Source organism: Sapajus apella, unplaced genomic scaffold (genome assembly GCF_009761245.1).
Source record: "Sapajus apella isolate SASKATOON/1434 unplaced genomic scaffold, GSC_monkey_1.0 scaffold20, whole genome shotgun sequence".
Classification (NCBI taxonomy): Eukaryota; Metazoa; Chordata; class Mammalia; order Primates; family Cebidae; genus Sapajus; species Sapajus apella.
The window spans coordinates 8,277,972-8,301,952 of record NW_022436960.1 but is presented as its reverse complement, the minus strand read 5'-3'; the positions used below and the strand labels follow the sequence as shown (position 1 = coordinate 8,301,952).

At 40.0% G+C, this 23,981-nt stretch overlaps 1 protein-coding gene across 4 annotated transcripts in view; it reads right to left on the bottom strand.

The window, feature by feature from the left end:
- The window catches only part of DICER1 (dicer 1, ribonuclease III), a 70,516-nt gene extending 52,377 nt beyond the window's left edge, over positions 1–18,139 (bottom strand). The window contains exons 1-3 of one of the 4 annotated variants that reach the window (XM_032287507.1): positions 17,926–18,139; positions 3,121–3,186; positions 2,087–2,187 (exon numbers count right to left, since the gene is read on the bottom strand). The gene's annotated coding sequence lies outside the window, so the exon portion shown is untranslated. Of the gene's footprint in view, positions 1–2,086; positions 3,187–17,925 lie in introns of all 4 variants that reach the window. The other 3 variants (XM_032287508.1, XM_032287510.1, XM_032287511.1) reach the window with 3 other exon arrangements.
- Between the last annotated feature and the right edge of the window lie 5,842 nt (positions 18,140–23,981).

Sequence of the window (23,981 nt, the reverse complement as noted above, 5' to 3'; positions counted from 1 at the left end):
ATTAAACAGCTGATATTTAAAAAGGAAATTAAGCAAAGCACATCTCTCTGTAATATCTAGTCCCAAATATAGTCTGAAGAGTACTATCCCCTACTCGTGAGTGCCTGACTTCTCCCACCTGTAAGCTTACGTTCAGATTATTGACCCAGCTTAGAATGCTATCCCTATTGCTGCCTCACCACCATTTAACAGTAATTTCCACAACGGAAGAACAATCCCTGTTGGCTGAAAGCCTATGGCATATTATGCATCCTCCCTGATCGACCAACTACAAGTGTTTAATCCTGTATTTCAATCCTGTGTGCTCAATCCAAGTGATCCTAGTAGTTATATTACAGAGGCTTGGGGTACAGTCTTAATCCATAAAGTGTACTACTGTAATTTTAGAAGAATTCTTATTTCTCTTAAATCTCTGTTCTCACTAAAATATGATCGTGGAGAATTTCCTTGGATCGCGGAGCTGCATATCTTACCCTTACCTTTATTACCCACTGTACAGAACCACACCCAGGACAAGGTAAACAAAAAACTGCAGGTTGTTAGAATGAAAACAATGTCCACCTGCATGACATTAAAGCCTCAAACAGCTTCTATTTGCCTTTCATAATTTATATCACAGATTTCTGCATCTATTCATAGACACATATACACAACGTACACTTTATTCTTTTACTGGAGCACAGCTCTGTAAGAACAAGACATGAGTCTCTCGCTTTGCACCTCTTAAATTTCCTGCTACAATGTTCCATATATATTTTTTTAATTAAATATTTGGCAAACTGAATTAGTGACTCATGAATGTCCACACAATCATGCATAGAACAGAATCATGAATGGATCAAGATATATTTCTATTTGATTTGGAAACACACATCTATCCCACTCCTACAAGCTCGGACAGATGAGTACAGGAAAGAGGATGTACACGGACATAAAGGGCAACAATTTAACCCTTCCAATTATATTTTCCATAAGATTACAATGTTTATATTAATTTTCATTCATTTAGTGGACAATGACTGGCCCCAGTAATGCACTTTCTATTTAGGGAAAACAAATTCAAGACTTAAAAATTCAATAGGTAATCTGTAATACGAAAACAGGAAAACCTATAATTTTGCCAATTTTTACTTTCTTGGCATGTTTAAACAGATTTTTAAAACTTGGCCTTAATGAAGGATCTGAATCCCTGCTGGCAAGCAAAGGTTCTAGTTTCACAGATAAACTGGCTGCCATTTACTGCTTTGGCAGAGCCAAAACAGCTCCACATGACGGTTTTTCAACTATAGATTTTAAATTTCTTTTGTTTTCTTTTTTTGAGACAAAGTCTTGTTCTGTCACCCAGGCTAGAGTGCAGTAGCGCAATCTTGGCTCACCGCAACTTCTGCCTCCTGGGTTCAAGCAATTCTCCTGCCTTAGCCTCCCAAGTAGCTGGGATTACAGGTGCACACCACCACGCGCAGCTAATTTTTTGTACTTCTTTTAAGTAGAAACGGGGTTTCATCATGTTGGTTGGACTGGTCTCGAACCCCTGACCTCGTGATCCGCCCACCTCAGCCTCCCAAAGTGCTGGGATTACAGGTGTGAGCCACTACACCCAGCTTTAGATTTTAAATTTCTGGTCAAACAACATACCCTCATGAAACTGGTGAGGTTGTTTCATAGTTTCCATGTATTAAGCACTTAGAAATACAGTCAGGAATCAATAATGATGTTTCAGTGAACTATGGTCCCACAAGATTATGATACTGTATTTTTACTGTACCTTTTCTATGCTTAGGTATGTTTAGATATACAAATACCACTCTGTTACAACTGCCTATTCAACATAGGAACATGTTGTACAAGTTAGCAGCCTAAGAACAGGTCATACCACATAGCCTAGGTGTATAGTAGGCTGTACCATGTAGGTTTATGTGAATTAAGTGCACTCTATGATGTTCACACAATGACAAAATCGCCTCACAATGCATTTCTCAGAAGATATCCAGTCATTAAGCAACGCATGACTGTAATTTAGCAAAAGAAAAGAAAGACACGAATAAACTCTCTTCCTCTTTCCACATATGATAAATCACAGATTTACCGTTTTAATGTTTGAGATCTCTGTGTTGCTGTTGTCTGAACTGCATTTTGACATTGTGATAGCAGTTTATTGGAAAATCACAGCATGCCCAAGCTTCTGCTCTAAAAATAAATGCAAAAATAGCCAAGTTTAAGATTCCTGTTAACTGAACAGAAACACATCTATAAGAGAGCCCTACTGATATGAAGAGTTGAATAAAAGGCCATTATTTTGAATTAAATTTTAAACAAAAGACATTTAGATTATTTTAGGATACCAAGGCTTACCCTAAAACAAAGAACACGAGCATAAGCTACAACAATAGCATGTCTAATTCCCAGAGATCTGGGAGAAATAAAAAGCTAGAGCCAGGTTCAAAAACTGATTTCAGTACTAAAAAGGAAATCAAACAAAGTAAATAAAGTCTAAAGAGAGTACTGTATAGAAAAATGAAACAAATTAGGTGTTATTTCCTAAATTCACATATATAAAGGAAATAAAGAAGATCACCAGATGAGGTACTTGGCTGCAAAATCCAAATAACCCAGTAGCAAGTCTTTAATAAAAGTATGAAATCCATTGGCAATTCTAATTTCCCAAAATAAAATCAAAAATACAAACTCAATGAACAGTTACATCTACACTACAAATTTTTACAGAATTCACATATGAATAAAAGAATTCAAGAATACTGTTAACTGTTAATGTTAGGCAGAAATTTAAATCTGGGGTGGCTCTAAAAGAGATTATGAATCAAAAACTAAGAAAGCATAAATGTAGATACAGAAGGCTTAATTTGATAAACAAATACTGATTTTGCTAGATTTGACACCAGACTTGGGTTTGCGCTCAGGTCTGAACCTTCTGCATTGCTTTCATTATCATAAGCTCAGAAAAAACAAATCAGCAGTGGTCTCTTTTTACTAGTGCCAGTCCTTTAAATGACATGCTCATGGAGGTTAAAATTCTCACTTCATACACAAATCTGTTTTGCCAAAAAGTCAACAAAGCAAACTGGGGCAACCTTAACACTACTTTAGCATGTACATATTTACCTCAAAATGCTGATTCTAAGTTCTTTCAGAGTTTCCAAGTCTGTATTAATTCATACCCTAGGTAACCTAAAAGTAATCAGAGAGAAATTTTAGAAGAGACAACTATTGATTGTTTATTGCAGTCAAGAGTTTTTGCATTTTTGGTTCTGGGGTACATGTGCAGATCATGCAGGATTGTTGCATAGGTACGTACATGGCAATGTGGTTTGCTGCCTCCATCCCCCGCCCCCTCACCCCATCACCTATATCTGGCATTTCTCCCCATGTAATCCCTCCCCAACCTCCCTACCCCTCGCTGTCCCTCCCCTAGTCCCCCCCCCCAACAGACCCCAGTGTGTGATGCTCCCCTCCCTGTGTCCACATGTTCTCACTGTTCAACACCTGCCTGTGAGTGGGAACATGTGGTGTTTGACTTTCTGTTCCTGGAGACAACTCATTTTTAAAAACCAACTTGAAGAAATGTTCTACTTTTTAAGATCCCTCATAAAATTTTTTATCTATTGGGCGACAAGACAATGCATGCCTAAAAGAACTGCCCTTTAAAATTTGGATATTATGTTCTAATGCAACCAGGAAAAAAAAAAAACTTATTAGTACAATCCAATTAGATATAAGGGAGAACTCTTGGCATTAAATAAATTACCTTTTCCCCCAGTAAAACTTGGCTTTAAAAATACTTATACACTTTGATAAATCAGTATCATGCTATATGTGAGCATATCTTCCTATCTCCCAATATGTCAGAGTGTGCATTTCATTTTTTTTCTTTTTGTTTTTTAATTTTTTTTCTATTTTGCAGAGCTGGAGTCACTCCATGTTTCCCAGGTCGGTCTTGAACTCCCGGGCTCAAGCAATCCTCCCACCTTGGCCTCCTAAAGCATTACAGTCCCATAAGATTAGCCAAATACTACTGTGTTTCAACTGCCTACAGTGTTCAGTACAGTACCATGCTGTACTGAATACTGCAGATTACAGGAATGAGCCACTGCATCCAGCCAAGTTTTTGTTTTCTAAGGCTACCTGAGACTTCATTTAATTTTTAATTTCATTCTATACCGCCACCTAGTAGGATGCAAAGACCACGCACACGAAGATGTCCTGCTGTGTCACTCTCTAGAGATGATTTCTAATTCAGATTCACCTCATTTCTAGAAATGCCGTAATCAAATTTCTAAGTTGATAATCCTTTAAAATTCAATGTAACTCAATGATTACAAAACTACTGCTAAGTTATCCGAGTTATTTCCACTGACTATTCCATACATACATTAGAAAGGTAGTAAGTCAAGTACAATGGCAACTTATTTTACACTGGTAAGTCAAAGCTAATAGGTCATTCTTATTTTAATTGATCACTGTGATGTAAAGTACAAACCTGCAAAATCCTGTTTCATAGGCCCCTTTAAGATAACTCTGAAACTGGCATGCCACATATCAGGCACTCAGTCAAGTTTTAGTTCAAACCAGCAAACGTGATCCAAGTTACCATCTAAATGCAGTAATGAGGCTGTATCTTTTCAAAGGCTAGTAACAAGAAATAGCTAACCACTCAGATCTGAAGTCTAAAGGCACCTAGAACTTCTTGCTGTGAATTTTCAAAATTGGTGACAGAATAATTCCAACTCATCCATGTTATTATGTGTCACAGATTCTGATATCATTAACTTTGCAAATATTACCGTCCAGATTTTATTCCTACTTTCACAAAGCCCAAAATGCAGTTTCCAGAAAGTCCCAAAAAAACCCACAATATAACCATGACATTAAAACACTCTAAGCAATACTCATGGTAAGCTAACAGAGAAAACCAAAAAACGTATGAAGCACTTTAAGTTCCTAGCAGCAAAAGTGCTGTGTGAGATAAGGCACTAACCACAACCACGCCTACACTACTTAGGACATACATGGTATAGATACAAAATACCAACTGTTGACATAAGGACAAATACAAATTCAAAATAAGAGGCATAGTTCTCCCTGTTGAAAATAAAAGGGAAAAGGTCCCTTTCCCTTTTCTTTTCCAGAATTTCTTTCTCCCTCCCTTTCAATGTACATAAATTTAAGTCTCTAGTCTTAAAACTTGACTATGTTTTCTAACGACCTGAAAGCCATCTCTGAAATGTAATCACCAAGGGAAATAACACTCAATCTCCTGGTTTCCTAGGAGGAGATGGGCCTAATTTGTCACCTGACTCCAAAGTGTAAAATCTACCTCTAGTCATAAAAACGTGAAAAAATTAGCAACTTTATCTTGAAAACATGGATGTAATGGATTGTAACCACTTAGTTGCATAAAACATAAGATCTCTTCCAGTCTTTGCCATCCCTTTAGTGACTGCCTGTGATGTGCACAGCAGTCTGATTTAATGCTCATTCAATAATAACCCTGATTTCTTTCTTTCTACCTTTGTGGAGCAATTTTCTGGGTTGGGAGATTTTGGTTTTAATTGCATTTCCCTAACTTCAGCTTTTTTATTTTTTAAATATAGCCCAATTCTCAAACAGTATTCACATCAAATAACAAAATTCCATTTCTCAGAACTTAAATACTGGAGAAGCCCTAAAACAGGCTGCCCAACTACAGCGAGGAATTTTTAAAAATGAAAATGAAAGTGGCCAAACAGCCACACTGAAAATGAATCCGAGTTGTGTGAAAACAACTCCTGCCTACTTCCCTTTTCTAAATTGCAGAGGGAGAAAAAGTCTCAGATGTTTTTAGCTAACTTCATAAGCAAATTGATGCTCTTGCCTCAATACTAATATAGATATTTATATCTATACATATAAATATGTATTTAATGTACATATTTGCCTCAAAACGCTGATTCTCAGTTTTCAGTAACATCTATACACTGTCACTCCCTCCTCAGGTATACCCGCCTATGCAGAAGGCACTGAGTAAGGCAACTGGGGATAAAGTAAGCAGCCTTTTTTTTTTTTTTCCCTTTGTACATATCTTTCATTTAAAAATTATCTTAACGCCAGCAAGGGGTTCAGATCAGAATACCAAGGTTTCAATTCAGACTCCGTTACCTCCCTAACATTGTTTCCCTGCCTATAAACATAAACACCTGATTATTATGAGGATTACACACGATCTTAAAACTGGTAGAGAGAAAATAAAATGCTTGGAACACAGAAAATCCTATTACTACCTCTACCTAGAACCATTTTTTAAAGCATAATTCTTAAAACTTTTAAAATTTTACAAAATCCTTAAAACCTAAAATGTTTCATTAACCCTAAGATTCTGCATAGAAAATGGATAATCATATAATGCATGGAAGATTTTATACACAATTTATAGCCAGATTAACCTGAAAAACCACAAACTCCTGAAGGGGGATCAGGAGATGCCACCCCCAAATACGCCACTTTGGTATATTATTTTGAGCTGAAAGCAATTAAAAATCAACAGATTCAGGAAAAGTTCTATGCCCTCCCTCTTTCTACTTAAAAGTAAGGTAAGGCATAAACTCCCCCTTCTTCTACACCAGGAAGAGAACAACAACCCTTACCACAGCACAAAGAGATGGCACCAAGATGAGTTTGCATAAACAAACCTTACTAAATAACCCTTTATTACCATTGGTTTCCTCCATACACCATCTAATCACCTTCCCACAGTTTATGAACCCTAGAAATCCAAACTTCTTCTCCTTTGTCCTTTCACAATTTATCACCCTTTGTTAAGATGGCATATGAGCCTCTGAATCTAAGTGTTTCTTTGGGATTTTACTTATTTTCTTTGATACTCCTGTGCACACAAAAATATTAACATCAGTACAAGCTGTAAACCTCTTCTGTTAACGTTTTTTGTTAGTTTAATTCACAGATCCCAGCAATAAAGCCTAAGTGGGTGGAGGAAAAGTTTTCCTCCCCTACATACCAACAAGCTAGCCATTACGAATTTACATGAAGATGAAAATGAACGCAATTAAATCACAAAATATGGTACATAACATAAAGTAAATTTAAACAGCTTTGTATTCACTAGTTCTCTTGAAAAACAAACAAAAAATACTGTGTACTACTTATTGTCTGGACAGACATCAATGAAAACATTTCACTGAACTGTTTCTTAGGCAATAAAATGTTCCACAGATAAACAAGAAATAACGATCATGAGTGTTTTGAAAATTAAAAAAAAAACTCAAAAGAAAATACCCACAGTATGTAAAACAAGTATTTCAAGGATCCATCAATTATTATTTAGTGAATATAGATTATGAAAAGATTAAGGTCAAACCAAGGATTAAGAGACTAAAAAGAAACAATAGTAATTTCAAGAATTTAAACATTGGTATCTTTTTATATTTAAATACAAAACAGAAAATTATTTATATTTTTACTTTGAATTGTCATTTGTCTTTCTAACAGAATTTTTTTTTTTTAGTTTACCCTAACACTATGGGTATTAACTTTACATTTCTGTCATTCTTAATTAAAATTCCCTGCACATTAACCTAGCCATTACCACACATACACACCAAAAAATACTTTATATAGAAATGCTCCCTTCATCATTACCATTTATAATAGCAAAGAAACGCTCCCCACCACCAATCTACATTTCAAACAATGAATGAGGGAATGGTCTGGTAAACTATGGTTCATTTTACATGGTGAAGTTGAATTCAGCCACTTAAAATGGCAAGTTTATAATGAACAGAAATGCTTATGTTATAGTGAGAGCAGCAGCAGGCAGACCAATGCCTAGGCAGACAGCGGTGGGTCCCAGGTAAAACACCACCTTCAAACCAAAGACTGTTTAAAGCATGATGGCCAAGCTACAAGTCTCAGATAAATCCATGGACCGGAGAACCTGTTTCCTATTTGGCACGCTTTCCTCTGATTGATCCTCACCCTTCACCTATCTTACATATACCTATGCTCCTCTAATTGGATTTTTACACTGTCATGCCCACCTTTGAGTGGTGCATTTAACTTGTTTTGAATACTCACAAACCAATCAGCACACACTCCCCTATTCTGCGCCTATAAAAGCCCACACCCCGCTAAGTCTTACAGAGTAAGACCCTGTCTCAAGAATAAATACATAAATAAAAGTAAAAATCTTCCCCATTAAGGCACAAAATGTGGTAAAATTTACCTGAGTATCTGAGTGGGAAAACACACACACAAACTGTTTTTCCTTTGTTCTCACACAACACATAAGATTTCTGTGACCAAATGTGTGGGGATTTCTCCCTACCAACAAGCAGGCAATCAATTCTACAGCAGATACCGGCTGGGTGTCTTCTATTAATAATTCAATTCCAACATTATCTACCTTGAGAGACCATTAGATCCCACAGGCTGAGGGCTCCAGTCCTCAAGACTGCCCCCGCCCTTCAATGTCAACTGCAAATCCCGTTATTTTTTGCCAGTGCTCCTGATCAATAAATTAACTATACACTGGGGTTCCTACAACCCCCTCCTAGGATTTAATTTGCTAGACCAGCTCACAGGCCTTGGGGAAAAATTTATTTATGTTTACCAGTCTATTATAAAGGATATTACAGGCAGGGTACACTGGCACAGGCTTGTAATCCTAGGACTTTGGGAGGCCAAGATGGGTGGATCACTTGAGGCCAGGAGTTTGAGACCACATCTCAATAAAAATTAATTAATTAAAGGATATTACAAGGATCCAGATGAAGACACGCACAGGGTGAGGTATGGAGGAAGGGGTGCAGAGCTTCCAAGCTCTCCCGGAGCAAGCTGCACTGCAGGAAACCTCCATGTGTTCAACTATCCAGAAGCTCTCCAAACTGTGTGCTTCAGGATTTTTATGGAGACTCATTACCTGGGCAAGATTAACCTTCAGCCTCTCTTTCCTCCCCAGAGGTTGGAGGGTGGGTCTAAGTTCAAACCTCTAATCATGCCTTGGTCTTTCCAGTAACCAGTCCCCATTTTGAAGGGGTGCTACCAGTCACCAGTCAATCATTAGCATACAAAAAGACATCACTTTGGAGATTCTAAGGATTTCAGGCCTTGTATGCCTACAAACAGGGTAGAAGACAAACCAATATATATTGTACAGTATCATACTACATACAATTTAAACCATAAATTCATTAGCCTTCTTTTCATGCACTACTCTCTGAACCAAATAAATTTCTGGGTTTCTCTAAATCTGTAACATAAATGTACTATGTTTAGATTTCAGCATAATCATGCCGAAAACTAGATTTGTCCAGAATTGAAGGTGAACACAGGTCAAATACCATCTTAACAAATTCCACTCAACAAAGATCTCCATATAAGAAATGTCTCTAGGCTACAAGCCAAAGGTCCGCTTACTACTTAGAGTACTTCTCAGAAAGATGACATTTCAACACATCAGAACAGCAGAGATACTCAGCCTCTACCTTCAAGTTACCGATAACATTTGCCCTACAGTTTTGTTTCAAGAGACATAAATACTTAACACATCACTAGCTTTCAAGGTGAGTTTTAAGGCTGACATTTGATTCCAAGTTTCTGTGCTTTACTCTTCTTTTTCTTTGTTTTGGAGACAGGGTCTTGCCATCTTGCCTGGGCTAGAGTGCCCAGGCACTCTATTCACAGGCACCATCATAGCACATTACAGCCTTGAACTCCCGGGCTCAAGTGATCCATCCTGTCACCTCAGCCACCTGAGTAGCTGAGGCTATAGGCACATAGTTTATTTTTAACACTGTGCAACAAGTGCTAGAATTTTGTTCAATTCATGACTATTCTCTGCCTTGACACCAAGAAAGAGCATCCACTGGGAAAAAGGAGCCACAATTTTCTCTATGTCAAGCTGTTTTAACATACATAACGTTAATACTTAAATACTAAAGGGAGGTCAATCCAGAGACAAAATGAACATAAGAGACTACTGAGTTAAGATGGATGTTTACTGAGACAGGAAAGCAAACATATTAAAAGGTCCAGGCAAGAGTGTGATGCACTACATCATAACTTCTGTGTAACATCTCATGTTCGCCACCTCTCACAAACCCCACCCCTCAACTTTCCCTAAAAACTTCCATCACTTTAGTCCCCTCCCCTCTCATTTAGCACACTTGGGCTAGCTATACCACCTAAATCATCGTGTGCTTAATTATATTACTGCCCCATATATTAACTGTTCCTGCCATTAAGATAAGTTCATACTTTACTTTCATTCATATTACATAGTTTGTGATTTGTTTAATTTTCATCTTATTGTAAATTTGTAACAACTAGGTAGTTTGGAATGTAGGAAAGTAAATATCCATTAATAATTTTTATTTATTTATGTTTTTGAGACAGAGTTTTCACTCTTGTTGCCCAGGCTGGAGTGCAGTGGCGTGATCTCGGCTCACTGCAACCTCTGCCTCCCGGGTTCAAGCAATTCTCCTGCCTCAGCTGCTGGAATAGCTGGGATCAGAGGCATGCACCACCACACCAGGCAAATTTTTTTTGTATTTTCAGTAGACATGGGATTTCACCATGTAGGTCAGCCTCCCAAGTAGCTGGGATTACCGGCGTGTGCCATAACACCCGGATAATTGTTTTTTTGTTTTTTTGTTTTTTCAGTAGAGACGGGGTTTCTCCATGTTGGTCAGGCTGGTCTCATACTCCTGACCTCAGGTGATCCGCCCACCTTGGCCTCCCAACAGGCATGAGCCACCATGCCCGGCCTAATAATTTTTATTGATTAATTCAAAGTTGAGAATAAGCTTTAATGATCTAACCCTAACACCTATGGAATTAATACAGCTTTTTATATAGGTCAAATATGAAACTCAAATTAGATACTTTCTACATTTAAAAGACTTTAAACAACCCAAATGTTTTAACAAGCTTAATGTCCTTGACCTTGGCACCCAAGCCCAAAAGAGTAATTCAGGGCTAACTAGAAACTGCTAAAGCTAGAGAGGTATCAGTTAGTTCGATGATAATGATGATATCATCTGATTACACCATTCTACTCTTCCCAGGTCTCTCAACAACTACAAAATTCTCTTCCACATTAATACAAACTAGCCTGAAGATGTTTCAGAAACAATTTTAATTTTAATCTTAAAGTTATAGGTGTAACTGGGAAAACCCAAAAACTCAAGACATTTCTCAACTTTAGTTTCTCATTTTAGAAATTGTCTTTTGCAGGCCAGGCATGGTGGCTCATGCCTGTAATCCCAGAACCTAGGGAGGCTGAGGCAGGTGGATCACTTGAGGTCAGGAGTTCAAGACCAGCCTGGCCAACATGGTGAAACCCAGTCTCTACTAAAAAAAACACAAAAATTAGCCAGGCGTAGTGGCTTGCACCTGTAGTCCCAGCTACTCAGGAGGCTGAGGCAGGAGAATCACTTGAACTCAGGAGGCAGAGTTTGCAGTGAGCTGAGATCATACCACTGACCTCCAGCCTGGACAACAGAACAAGACTCAGACTCAACAACAACAAAAAAAAGAAGCTGTATCTTGTTAGGTTTAAAATTCAGGGTAAAACTCTGTTGAATGTCAACTAACAAATGTAGAAGGAATGACAGAAAAGTCACCATTTTTAACCATCACATTAGTAATTGAAGCAAGAATCCTTAATGGATGCTAAAACCATTGGGTGAAGGTTACTAAAGAATATTTACATAGTCTGAAAGCATTTCTGCAGATTACCTACGAATTACTAATGAAAACTGGTATTTTTATTCAGTAGAAAAACCTGATAGATAGCACTTTAATCCAAATGACAAAGCTAAGATCACCAAAACTGGGACAAGCTGACAACACCTGCCTCATGTAGTTTTCTGACTAAAAGTACAAAACTTCAATCTATTTTTGCCAGGGGAAAGAGGAGAACAGGGTCTCGCTCTGTTGCCCGGGCTGGTATACAGTGGCACGATCATAGCTTACTGCTACCTTTAACTCCTGGGTTCTAGAGATCCTCCTGCCTTGGCCTCCCAAAGTGCTAAGATTATAGGCATGAGCCACCATACCCATCTAAAACCTGAATCTAATCATAAGGAAACATAAAACCTAACCTGAGGTTTATTTTATAAAACACTGGCTTTATGCGCTGGATTGAAGTGTGTTTTCAAGCATGATGTGTTAATTCATGCACAGCAGATGAAGAACGTGTTATTCAGGGAAAGCTAGAGACATTTAAGGCACTATTACACTTAGTATCCCTACTTCAGAGACCAACTAAGATAGCTGAGCCAGTATACATAATCCTCCTAGAAAACTTGTCTGTAAAATACTGTTCTCAAGCCCTCTTTTCCTTCATCTTCCACTTTAATACTAAACCATACATTTCAATATTAATTTGGGGGTTCACCATATAATCTAATCATTTTAAGACCATTGCATGTTAAAATTTTCTCTAATACACACATTTAAAAGAAAAATAACATCACCTAAATTTTATCAAATGCTAGTAACATGAGAGTTTAAGAAGCTCCTTTTTTTTCCTCAAAACCTCAAGAGGCAAACACTACCATGACAGTTTATAGACAAGGAAGTTGAGACTGAGACGCTGCCGTATGCTCAGTGCTCCTTGGCTATAAAGTTGAAGAATCAGGATTTGAACCCTGGTCTCACTGACACCAAACACTTCTTCTTAAGCATCTCTACAAGGCTGTGATAAAATATCAATATTTAATTTTGGAAAGTAGAAAGAGCTTAAAATACTATGAATCGAAGCAACTGACAGTGATGGTGAGGCAGCAGGATGCCTAAGAGGAAGAGAGCCTGTGTTCTCCTGTTAATCTCACCCCACTCAGGCTGTTACCAAAAGAGGAAAGACAGAAATCCTGCAATCTCAAAATATCTCAGAGGATTAAATACAACTACTGCCTTTTTCCCCCCCTTCAAACCCGGTCACTTATCTGACTTCTTAATCAAAGAACCTTCCTACATCATGTCAAAGATCAGTTTTTAAATTGGGAGTCTTCTCCCATTATTCAACTTCTCTAAGTACAGTTTGTTTTTTTAACATTCTGAACTGGTTAACTGACCTCGTTTTCTAATCCTCAAGAAGAATTGTTCAAATGTGTTGTTAAAATCCCTGCTTTATTGCATACACTGAGCTGTCACTTAAAGAAAGAACAAACACAACAGAGTTAGTCTGTGCCAACAATGAGAGTGCAATTGGGTAAAACTCCAATTTGACAACGATTTTCTCCCATGATTCCTAACACTTCCCCCAGTCTGCAATGTTTCTGTGCACATAATCATACGTACCTCACAAAGCAAAAAGGACCAAGCAGCATGATTTGTCCAAAATCAGAATAGTAATAATTTTAAAAGCCTAAATATGCAAGCAATACTCTTCTCCACAAAACTGTGTTAGCTTCTAAATACTTCAAAAAATATTATAAATTAACTTATTCACTCAACAAATCCGAGTGTCTCCGATACACCAAGCATCATGTCTGGTAATTAATATGCATGAAAAATCTAATCCTTACTATTCTATAAACCTTAATACAGCCAAGAGCATGTAACGCTGTTATAAACCTCAAAAATAAAAACTCTAAAGCCAACCTTAGGCCTGTCATGTCTTATTTCTAGTAACAGGTCTTACTGACACCTTCAGACAATGTTTTGTGGCATCTTCTTAGTCACTTATTTAAAATGTATAATGCAGCAACTGGATGTTAAAGGTATACCAACAATTCATTGACAATTTTAGATGAAAAAGTCATTTTGTACTCAGAATTATTTTTAACAAAGGCTTTGTTACATAACTGAAAATGTCAATTTCACCAGCTACATCTCAAAATTAATGCTTTTCTCTCTGTATTAATTCATCAAGTATACACCACCATACAAGCAGTCTTACTTTTTAGACCAACACATGTTCCTAAAGACTGGCTAAGAATTCCTATTTGGAAAATCCTCACTGCCTACGTTGTCCAGAGAGTTTATTCCTGAATGGACTGTTATTCAGCATCTGTCAACAGCCTGAATAAGACAACTGACATTCAAGGGACACCACGTGAAAGACAAATTAATGAATCAAACCACTGGAACAGTGCACACCTGTATTACTCAACCTTTTCTATTATGCCTGAGGCTTTTATCCATTTTCTCTAAAATGGCATGTGAAAAAAACGTTTCTCTATCATTGGTGAAATGTAAAACATTTTCTCCACATATTGCTAATGTTATTTAATGTAAGAATCCAAAAGATTGATTATTCTTCATACAAGAGAAAAATCTACTTCTCCTAATTGGTATGCTTCCTTTCATTAATCAATATGAGTTACATGTAGGCACTCAATTATCCTTGCCCTAATCATTGATCTAATTCTCTGCCTCCACATACTACACTACCAACCTTTACCATTATTTTCACAGTACTCTAATACTTTCCTATTATAAGATCATCTCAAATCCTTTCACAAAGTAGACATCATAAACTATTAAGTAAATGTACAATACTAGAGTCTTGGTAGAAATTTGGAAGAACTGAAAACCAGCCTTTATCATGCAAATAATTTGGTAAACATCAAAGAATAAGTAAGTAAGGACTAAAGGGTCCAAGCCCCACAGGCTAAGGAGGTAGAATACCAAGAAAATAATGCTGCCTCAGATAACTACAATCATTTGGCAAGTCATAAATTGCAAAGAAACCTGAATAAGAGCTATTATAATACATATCCATTGGGCTTTCAGGATGAGCTAAGCTCTTACACGTCCAAAAGGCACAGCAAAAGGTAAACAAAATAAATCACTTGGCTCCAACTTTCTCCTTATACAAATTAAACAAAGACCTCACCAATATCTTCCTCTCGTATTCAATAAAGCCTATCACTCCATGTTTGATCAGGTTTTCGAATACCTACTTGCCAGACAATACGATAGGAACCAAGATCATAAAAATGAGTAAATCCTGAGCTTCAGAGAGATTACAGATTTTGCTGACACAGAGGAGTTGTTTGTAGCAAATTATCACTGTTTGGAAGAACCCTGAGAAAACTCATACTGCAATAAATTCTGAGTCTAGCCTAGTGTTTTCATATCAAGAAACAATGTGACAACTTTTAAGTATATATCTAAAAGAAGGGAAAGCATGGACTCCAATGAATTATTTGTATACCTATGTTCACAGCACTATTGGTCACAGCTGCCAAAAGATGTAAGCAACCCAAGTGACCATGGACAGATGAATGGAAAAACAAAATGCAGTATATTCATACAATGAAATACCATTCAGCCTTTCCAAGGAAGGGAATTCTGACATGTACATCATAGATGAACTGCAGAGACACTATGCAGGGTGAAATAAGCCAGACACAAAAGAATAAATACTGTACGATTCCACTTATTGGAGGTTTCTTGAGTAGTCAGAGACAGGAAGTAGAATGGTGGTTCCCTGGCACAGAAGATAGGATGGAATTAGTAGTGTGAATGAGCACAGTTTAAGAAAGATGAAAAAGTACGGAGATGGATATTGGTATAAATAAAAACAATGTGAATGTACTGTATGCCACCTAGTTGTACACTTAAAATGGTTCAACGTTATGTTATGCATATTTTATCATGCCAAAAAAAAAAAAAACTATCTGAAATATTCAGATAAACATTCATTCACCTGAACATTTCAGGTTAGACACAACTTCATTCATTCCACAAGTCTCGACTGAGGACTCACTACATGTGATCCAGAACTTCCCCCTGAAATCCATTTGGAACAGCAATGCGATGCAAAGAGTATGCCTGCAAGGATTCTGAAACCGAACCACAATTGGACCTCAGCTCTGCGACTCTGAGATTCCTAACTCGGAGTAATAATCACTGACTCTTAAGTTTCCTTGCCTGTAAAATAAGTACAATATTGAGTTGATCGCGGGGTCACAGTGAGGATTAAAAGAGAATGTATGTGGAAGAACCTGAAATATTTTGGCATATAACAAGGAGGCACTTAATAACATGTTGTCCTAATCTCCTTTGCCATGAGCAAGTGGAAACGTGACCATGACATGGTAGGCTCACAAGTGAGAGAATGTCTATGAAATTTATCTACTTTCTCAAATGAAACAAGCGCCTCACATGTCAGATAGTGGTAGAGGATAAAACATGTCAATGCCATAAAAGTCATCCTCTCTAGAAGGCAGCACTGCAAGTACTGTACAATCCACTATATGACGCCACAAAATCACTGTCAAATAAGAATCATGAGCCACATCAAAAGAAAATGTCTTCTAAAACCAAGACAGTAAAGCTCAGTAAGAGCCAAAACAACCCAGTTACACAACTCACACACTGAGCCAGAGGCAAAATACAGCAGTCAACGCTTACCCTTCAAAGATGGGATGGAAGCACAAAAAGTAAAGCAGGCCCTTACTATAAAGAACAGTAGGAAAATGTCTTTTCTCCCCAAATTAAAAAGAACTCGTCTTTTCTTAAAAGAGCATTTTTAGTGTCATGAGTAAACCTATAAACCTATGTTACCATGATCAATGTTTATAGAGACCACGTTAAAATTTTTAGTTTCTTAATCTATTGAGTTTTAAGGAATATGCCCTAAAATGAAGCTTTGAAATAATTGTATATGTATGTGTATGTATACAGCACATATTCCTATAATATACACGTCTTCTTAAAGAAGACTTTGCAAAATAAACTGGCCATTTCAGAACCTAATTCCCAAAGATATCAGTAATATCCAAACTTACTTTTCTCTAGTACCTGGCTTATCCCAAACCCATCTTTTAATAAACGAAGTTTTTTGGTTAGGATGCATATTTTCATTTAGAAAACTTAATGTTTACACCAATACATTGTCAATATAGCTAACCTGTTCTAAAAGCACATTTTTAACAATATTTTCCGAGTTACTTAACTCCTACCTGAGGCCTTTTCCACTGACTGAAAACAAGCACCACGGAAAACACCTGACAATCACGACGACAAAGATTCATACTATTCGAAGACTGAAGCACAGACTCCAAGTGATCCTCTTTCATCAAATGAATGTTTTTAAAACCTGAAAGTCCTAAGAATACTTGAACATACCGTGTAGATCAGGAACGTGTCCCTTTAACCACAACTCTCTCCACAAAAGCACTGAGTGAATTCTACAGACCAAGGACTCCTCTCCACGTTTCCGCGGATCTTCAGGATCCTACGGAAACACTCAGTGGTTTGCCAGCTCTGACCCCCAGGCAGAGCCATCAGGGCAACTCAGCTTTTCTGGACAATCTACATAAATCTGACGTGATAACTTAAAACATACACTGATTTCCCCAAAATCAAAAACCCTGAAGAAAGACTCCTCCTCAGGGTCTAGGCACAAAAACATCCGAGGGGAGGGGCAAAAGAATGGCCTCGGCCCCTGTCTCGCGGGCCCGATCTGGTCCCCTGCCAGTTGTTACACTGGACCCTCCCGGGGGGGACCAAGAGCCAGCGGCCGGGTCAGAGTAGGGCCCGAGGGTGCTCCGGGTGGCCAGGCGCGCGTCTCCACCTCCGCCGCTCCCGTGCCACTTTCGCGCGCGTGACGGGACCTGTCAAGAGCCCCGGGGCCTCGCCAGGCAGGGGAGTGGGCAGGCGCCAGCATCCCCTGCCATGCTAAGGTGGCCCGGAAAGTCTCCCAGGGCTGCCTCGCCGGGAGGCGCCGGGGTCGGGGCCCAGGAGCAGAGCCGCGGCGGGCAAACGCCGGGCCCACAGGCCGCGCCGCGCGGGAGGACTAGGCAGGAGAGGCCGCGCCCTCCGCCAGCGCCCGCCAGGCCTGGACGCGCGGCTGGGGCCCAGGGCAGGCACGCGGGCCTCGGCGCGGAGGCGGGAGCGCGGCCAGACTAGCAGCTCCCCGCCCCGGACACAAAGCTGCTCCGCGGGAGCCCGCCTCACCTGCAGCACGGGGCGCCGCGGGCCTTCGAGAACCATCGGACCCCGCTCCGGCGCGCGCGTCACAGCCCAGGCCTCCCGGAGCCGCCCGGCGCCGCTGCCCCCGCCGCCATTTCCTCGCGCTCGCCGTCGCCTCGTCCCCGCTGTCAGGTTACTCCATTCACCTGGGCCTGCAACAGCCTGCGCCGCGCCTCCGCCTCGACCCCTCCCGCCGGCGCTTGCGGAGACTGCGCAGCGCCCGGCTGGCCCGCAGCCCGCGCACGGCCCGCGGCAACGGCGCACAGCCGCTTGGAGAATCCCACCGGCGCCCGCACCGCCCCTCCGTGCACCCACGCTCCGCTCGCCCCGTGGCGGCATGAGAGCGAGCCTGTGATTGGACAGAGCGCGGCGGTGAAAGGTTAATCCCGGCCCTCCAGCCACTCAGGAGCAGGGAGACAGCGGGCCGCGCGCGGAGGCGGAGGCGGTGTTTGCGGCCCAGCGCCGTGACTGGACCCTGCAGCTCTTGCAGCCGCGGCCGGGAGCCTTTGCGGCCATTGGGAACCCGCGCGCCGAGGCTGTGGTGCTAGCTAAACTTGGCGGACGCTCCGGGCTCTCGGAATTCGACTGCCTCCATTGTTGCTCCTTCTGACACTCACAGACCGTAACGTGGCCGTAGTTGTTCCCCGGAGAGGTTCCCTCCCCTCTGATCACCTCCCTCCCGTCTTTAAAGGACCGTCCTACTCCCCTGCGCTTCCCCGCCTTAGTGGTGCAGGGGCCTCCGCATTGGGTGAAATTTACAAACACCCGCTTCGGCTCCCACCCCAACTGGGATCCCCAGATAATGAGAAATAGACGGTAGCCCTGTGTATGTACACTGTCCATTTGCATAGGTCAGAACCGTCCACCACATCTTCTAGTAGGAATTATAAAATATTGGTGGGAGTTAAATAAGCGGCTGGCTTAAAGAGCATCGTCTTAATTTATGCCCAAATGTAGACATCTCTTCAGTGGACTCCCCGATGGGTCGGTTCGCTCCAGGTGAGGTGTGGTGGGCTTGAGCAACCACGTTTGAGCCCTTGGGCGTGAGCAGAACCTACTGGGCGCCCGCGCTGCCTGGGCTGCACTGTTCAGCTTGGGGCCACCAGCCCCACGTGGCTCCTAAGCACTTAAAGTATGGCTAGTCCGAATCGAGGTGTATGTGTTCTTTACCAAATAATGTTCAGCATCTCATTAATCATTGTATTGTTACATGTTGAAGTGATCAACTTTTTTTGATATATTGCCATGAAAGTTTCATTTTACTTTTTGGTTTTTTTTAGTGTGGGTTCTATGAAATTGTAAATGCCATCTGTGGCCTGCATTATGTTGCCATTGGGCAGGCTGACCTAGGGCTTGCATTCCTGTGATCCTTATGTGCACCCTGTAAGGTAGGTGCTGTAAACTTCGCGCACATTGTGAGACAGGGGCTGTAACTGCTTCCTTTTTTTTTTTTTTTTTGAATTGGAGTCTCGCTCTGTCGCCGGGCTGGAGTGCAATGGTGCCATATACAATCTCCATCTCCTGGGTTCCAGCGATTCTCCTGCCTCAGCTTCCAGAGTAGCTAAAATTGCAGGTGTGCACCAACACACCCAGCTAATTTTTGCATTTTCAGTAGAAGTGGGGTTTCACCATATTGATCAAGCAGGTCTCGGTCTCCTGACCTCGTTATCTGCCCGCCTCAGCCTCCCCAGAGTGCTGGGATTACAGGCGTGAGCCACCGAGCCCAGTCTGCTTCCTGTTTTAACAGACGAAGAAAGGAATGACTTCCAGCAAGCAAGTACCCAGTAAGTGAGCAACTGAGATTGCAACCCGGGTAGTCCAGCTTTGAGGCTCGTGTGCTCAATCATTACTGTGCTAAAATTTTGATAATGTATTTACTATGAATTGGCTTGAAGTTTGACCTGAAGTAGCATATTCATGGGCAAAATTAGGGAGTAGTCAGGATTCTCCTGGCAGACCGACGTATCAAAATGGTTTCTTATATATCAAGCACTGTGAGCATTTCATACCTATAAGTCCCCAGTCATACATATAAGGCTTTCTGGAGATAATCCTTTATGAGAAGGATAGCATCTCACTGAGGGGGCAGGCACTGGGCTCTACCGGCAGTGGAAATTTGTGGGCTGGTACAACTCCAGCCCTCTGGTTGTCCTCTCACAATATGTCAAGACTGGTCAGGCTTCTCTATCAGCAGGTCTATCTGATTTTTTTTATCAGTTTCAGTTCTTATTTTTAAAATAAGTAGTACATCCATATTGTTCATTTGTCAGAAATTCTATGAGACACACGGTGGAAAAAGATCTCCCTCACACCTGTCCTCTGTCACAAATAGGTGACCACTGTTTCCTGCTCATTCTTCAAAATGCTTATGTATATAAGAATCACTCCTTGTGTTCTTTGTTTACAAAAATGCCAGCACATCATACATATTTACTCCACCTTGGTTTTTTTTTTACTTAATATGTCCAGAAGACATGTTTATTATAGCAATACGTACAGAGCTCCCTGATATTGTCTCAACCCCCTTAACATATTATTGCAGATAGATCCATACCATAATTTACCAATCCTCTATTGATGGACGTTTAGACTTTAAGTCTTTTGCAATTAAATGTTGATCTATTTGGAATAGATTTCGTATATGAGGAAGGTATGGATCCAAATTAATTTTTTTGTCCAGATGGCTACACAGTCGTTTATTGAGTAGTTCACTTCTGGACTCTGTGTCTATTCTAATGGTCTATCTATTCATGCTTCCCTCACTGGTTTGTTTTAATTCCAGAGACATAAAACTCTGTATGGGATATTGTTTCACACTTTGGATCACTAGAAACCTTAGAGCTAATATTTCAGCCCATGTTAAGCAACAGTATAGTATCATGTGGTATGCGTTTTCTATGGGCTAATTTTTATTTTCCCTTAGCCCCAATTATTTCCACAATTTGGTTTCTTTTTGTAGAACAAGCCGGGATTTAAATATACCTTTGTTTAAGACTCTCTGTTTGCGAGTAACAGAAACCAACCTGAACTAGCTCAATCAAAAAGGGAGAATTTATCATAATGATGTAGGTGCTTCTCACAAATGCCAGGAATACAGCCACATCTTAGCAAAAACTAGAACCAGTACGTAACTGGAAAGCTTTCAGGAACCCAAAAGATACTCTCTGTGTCCTTCTGCTGTGATTGTTTTCTATGTATCTCTACTAACTTGTTCTGTCTGCTTTAATATCTGTATGGGAGAATATAGCCACTCCCATTTTGGACTGGGCTGTCAGCTCTGTGGGGAGTCTGAGCCCAAACAAGAAAGGTAGGGCAGCCCTGCAAGGTCAGACAGCTGATTACACACAGGAGAACTACACAAAGAAAAGCTATGTTGAGGGTAATGGGAGCCAGATTTCTCACTGTTGGAGAAAGGAGTTACAAGTACAGAAATAAGAAAAGCAAGAAGTTTGTGTGATTGGATTGGAATTGGAGGTAGTCATGTAAATTAATGGTTCTTAATACATGTAGATGTAAAATAAATGTACAAGCGTGTATATATGTATATTTTGTGAGATTTTGAAATACATATTTGATCTTTGACCTTATTTTCTGGTGTACAACTCCTAAATTTCTAACACCAAAGTGATGTCTTTTGTATGCTAATGAGTTGGCTGATGGCTGGGATCCCCTAGGTAGCTTTAGGATGGGGTCAGTCATCAGAAAGACCAAGGCAGGATCAGAGAGTTGGACCTTCAGCCTATCTCCAACTTGTTGGAAAGGAGAAGGGTTGAAGGTCAAGTGGATCACCAGTGGGCAACAGTTTAATCAGTCATGCCTTATATAATGAAGCCTGCGTAAAAACCCAAAAGGACACTGGTAGAGAGCTTCCAGATAGCTGAACGGGAACCATGAGGTTACTGGGAGGGTGGTGCACCCAAGGAAGGCATGAAAGGTCTGAGCTCCTTCTCCCATCTCATCCTATATATTTTTTCTTCTGTATTGTTTATAATATCCTTTGTAAACATAAGTGTCTCCCTGAGTTTTGTGAGCTGCTCTAGCAAATTAACCCAAGAGGAGGTCATGGGAACAACAACTTGAAGCCTGTGAGACATTGTGGAGGCCCAGACTTGGGACTGGTCAGTGGTCAGGGGCAGAGTGGGGCAGTGGGGGGTATCTTGGAGAGTGAGCCTCAACCTGTGGGATCTGATGCTATCCAGGTTAGAAGGGAGGAGGACACCTAATTGGTGTCTGCTGCAGAATCGATTGCTTGCTTGGTGTGTGGGGAAACGCCCCCTGACATTTGGTCACTGAAGTCTTCTTCGTCAATTATTGAGGGTGAGAGAAGAGGGTGTGTGATTTTTCCACAGATATGCACACACACGCACACACACACACACATATATGTATGTATAAATGTATGTACATATATTTCCCAGCTCTAGCCAATGAGAAGGCCTTGGTGCAGCAACACCACATTAGCCAAGAGAACACCTAACACCTAGCTCTAAACATTCTCTGTGAAAAGGAACCAGGGCTCTTTAGAGAAACGGCTGATGTTAAGGTTGGGACATATACTTTCTCTAAAGTATAGTATGAGACTGGAACATTTTATGCTAGGAAGTATGGAAATGCTCAAGAAATGGTGGAGGCAGTTCAAAAGGACAAAGCAATCAGCTCGAAGAGGCTCCTGTTGGCCAAATCTGGGACAATTTGAACATCAAGATGAATCATGATAGCAGGAGATTATATCCCATGGTTGTAAGGTCTTTTAGGCCGACTGACGGCCCCAGGGACGCCATGTTAACCTCTGTAACCTTCACAGACACTCCAGTTGAGTTCCTGGAAAATCTAAAGTAACTGGAAGACCATGAAAATAGAAAGAAATGATCAACCCCTGCAGCACGTACTTAAGTTTAAGACATTATTTTTCCTTATTCCTGCCCCACGGATCTTGGTCAACCTGGTGACTCCACACCCTACGACCCCCTCCCAGCTTGCAGACCTACAACAGCTTGCAAAAAAAACGCCCTAAAGTAACTTCTGTAACTTTCCACTGCCCACCCCAGAGTTACATGTTAATTGTATTTATATCCCTCAGAGTCTTTAGCAAAAGGCTCTGAGCAAGACATCACTTACAAAACTCCTAAATTCATTACAGAAGTAAGTCCATAAAGACAAAACCTGGAGACATCCAATTCAAAGTATTTACAGTAGATGGAGCTATCTATTTCACCATGTTCCGCTCTGTATTTCATGCATCATGTGAAGTTATTAACATTCTGGCAATTAATCAGTTCATACTTTTTGCAGAAGCATGTTAAAAACCATGAGACTTGCCCTGTTCCTGTAAGCTATAAATTGCTAGAAAATGTTATTAGTTTCCCTAAATATTGTAGTGTTATTAAAAAGCAATTGATGTAAGTAATTTAAGACAGTATTGGAAGCCAGAGATACAATGACATCTTCAAGACCTCAATAGATGAAATGTGCAAAGGACATTTACATTTCCTGTAAGGGCAGCCAACTTAGAGAGGTCAACCCTCCCACTTGTCATCTTTAAAAAGGCAAAAAAAAAAAGCTATTATTTTACCAATATATTTCTAAAATATGTTTTCTAAATTAATCACAAATGTAAGTTCACAAATCTGATAAAGTTCTGTTGAAACTGTTACATTCATAGTAATGACAATTGCTAGTTTTTTGGAAATCAGCTTGGTAGGAAAAATAAAAATCATCCTTCTTTTGAACTGCTGTGCTTTAAAAAATAAAAGGAAAAAGTCAAATTCATGAAGTCATTTGTTACAGCATTTTTTATCATAAAATAAACAACTGAAATAATATTAAGTGACTAAGTAAAATTTGATATTAGAATCATTTGACATTCTGTAGCCATTAGAATATGTATGCAGTCTATTTAAAGATATGGAAAAATGCTTATAAGTGAAGGGGGGTTGGACTAAACTCAGAATATAACCTTGTATCTATTCTATGTTAGGCGTTCTAAAAATTATACATAGATAAAACAAGGATTGAATTAAATGATGAAATTAAAATAGTAT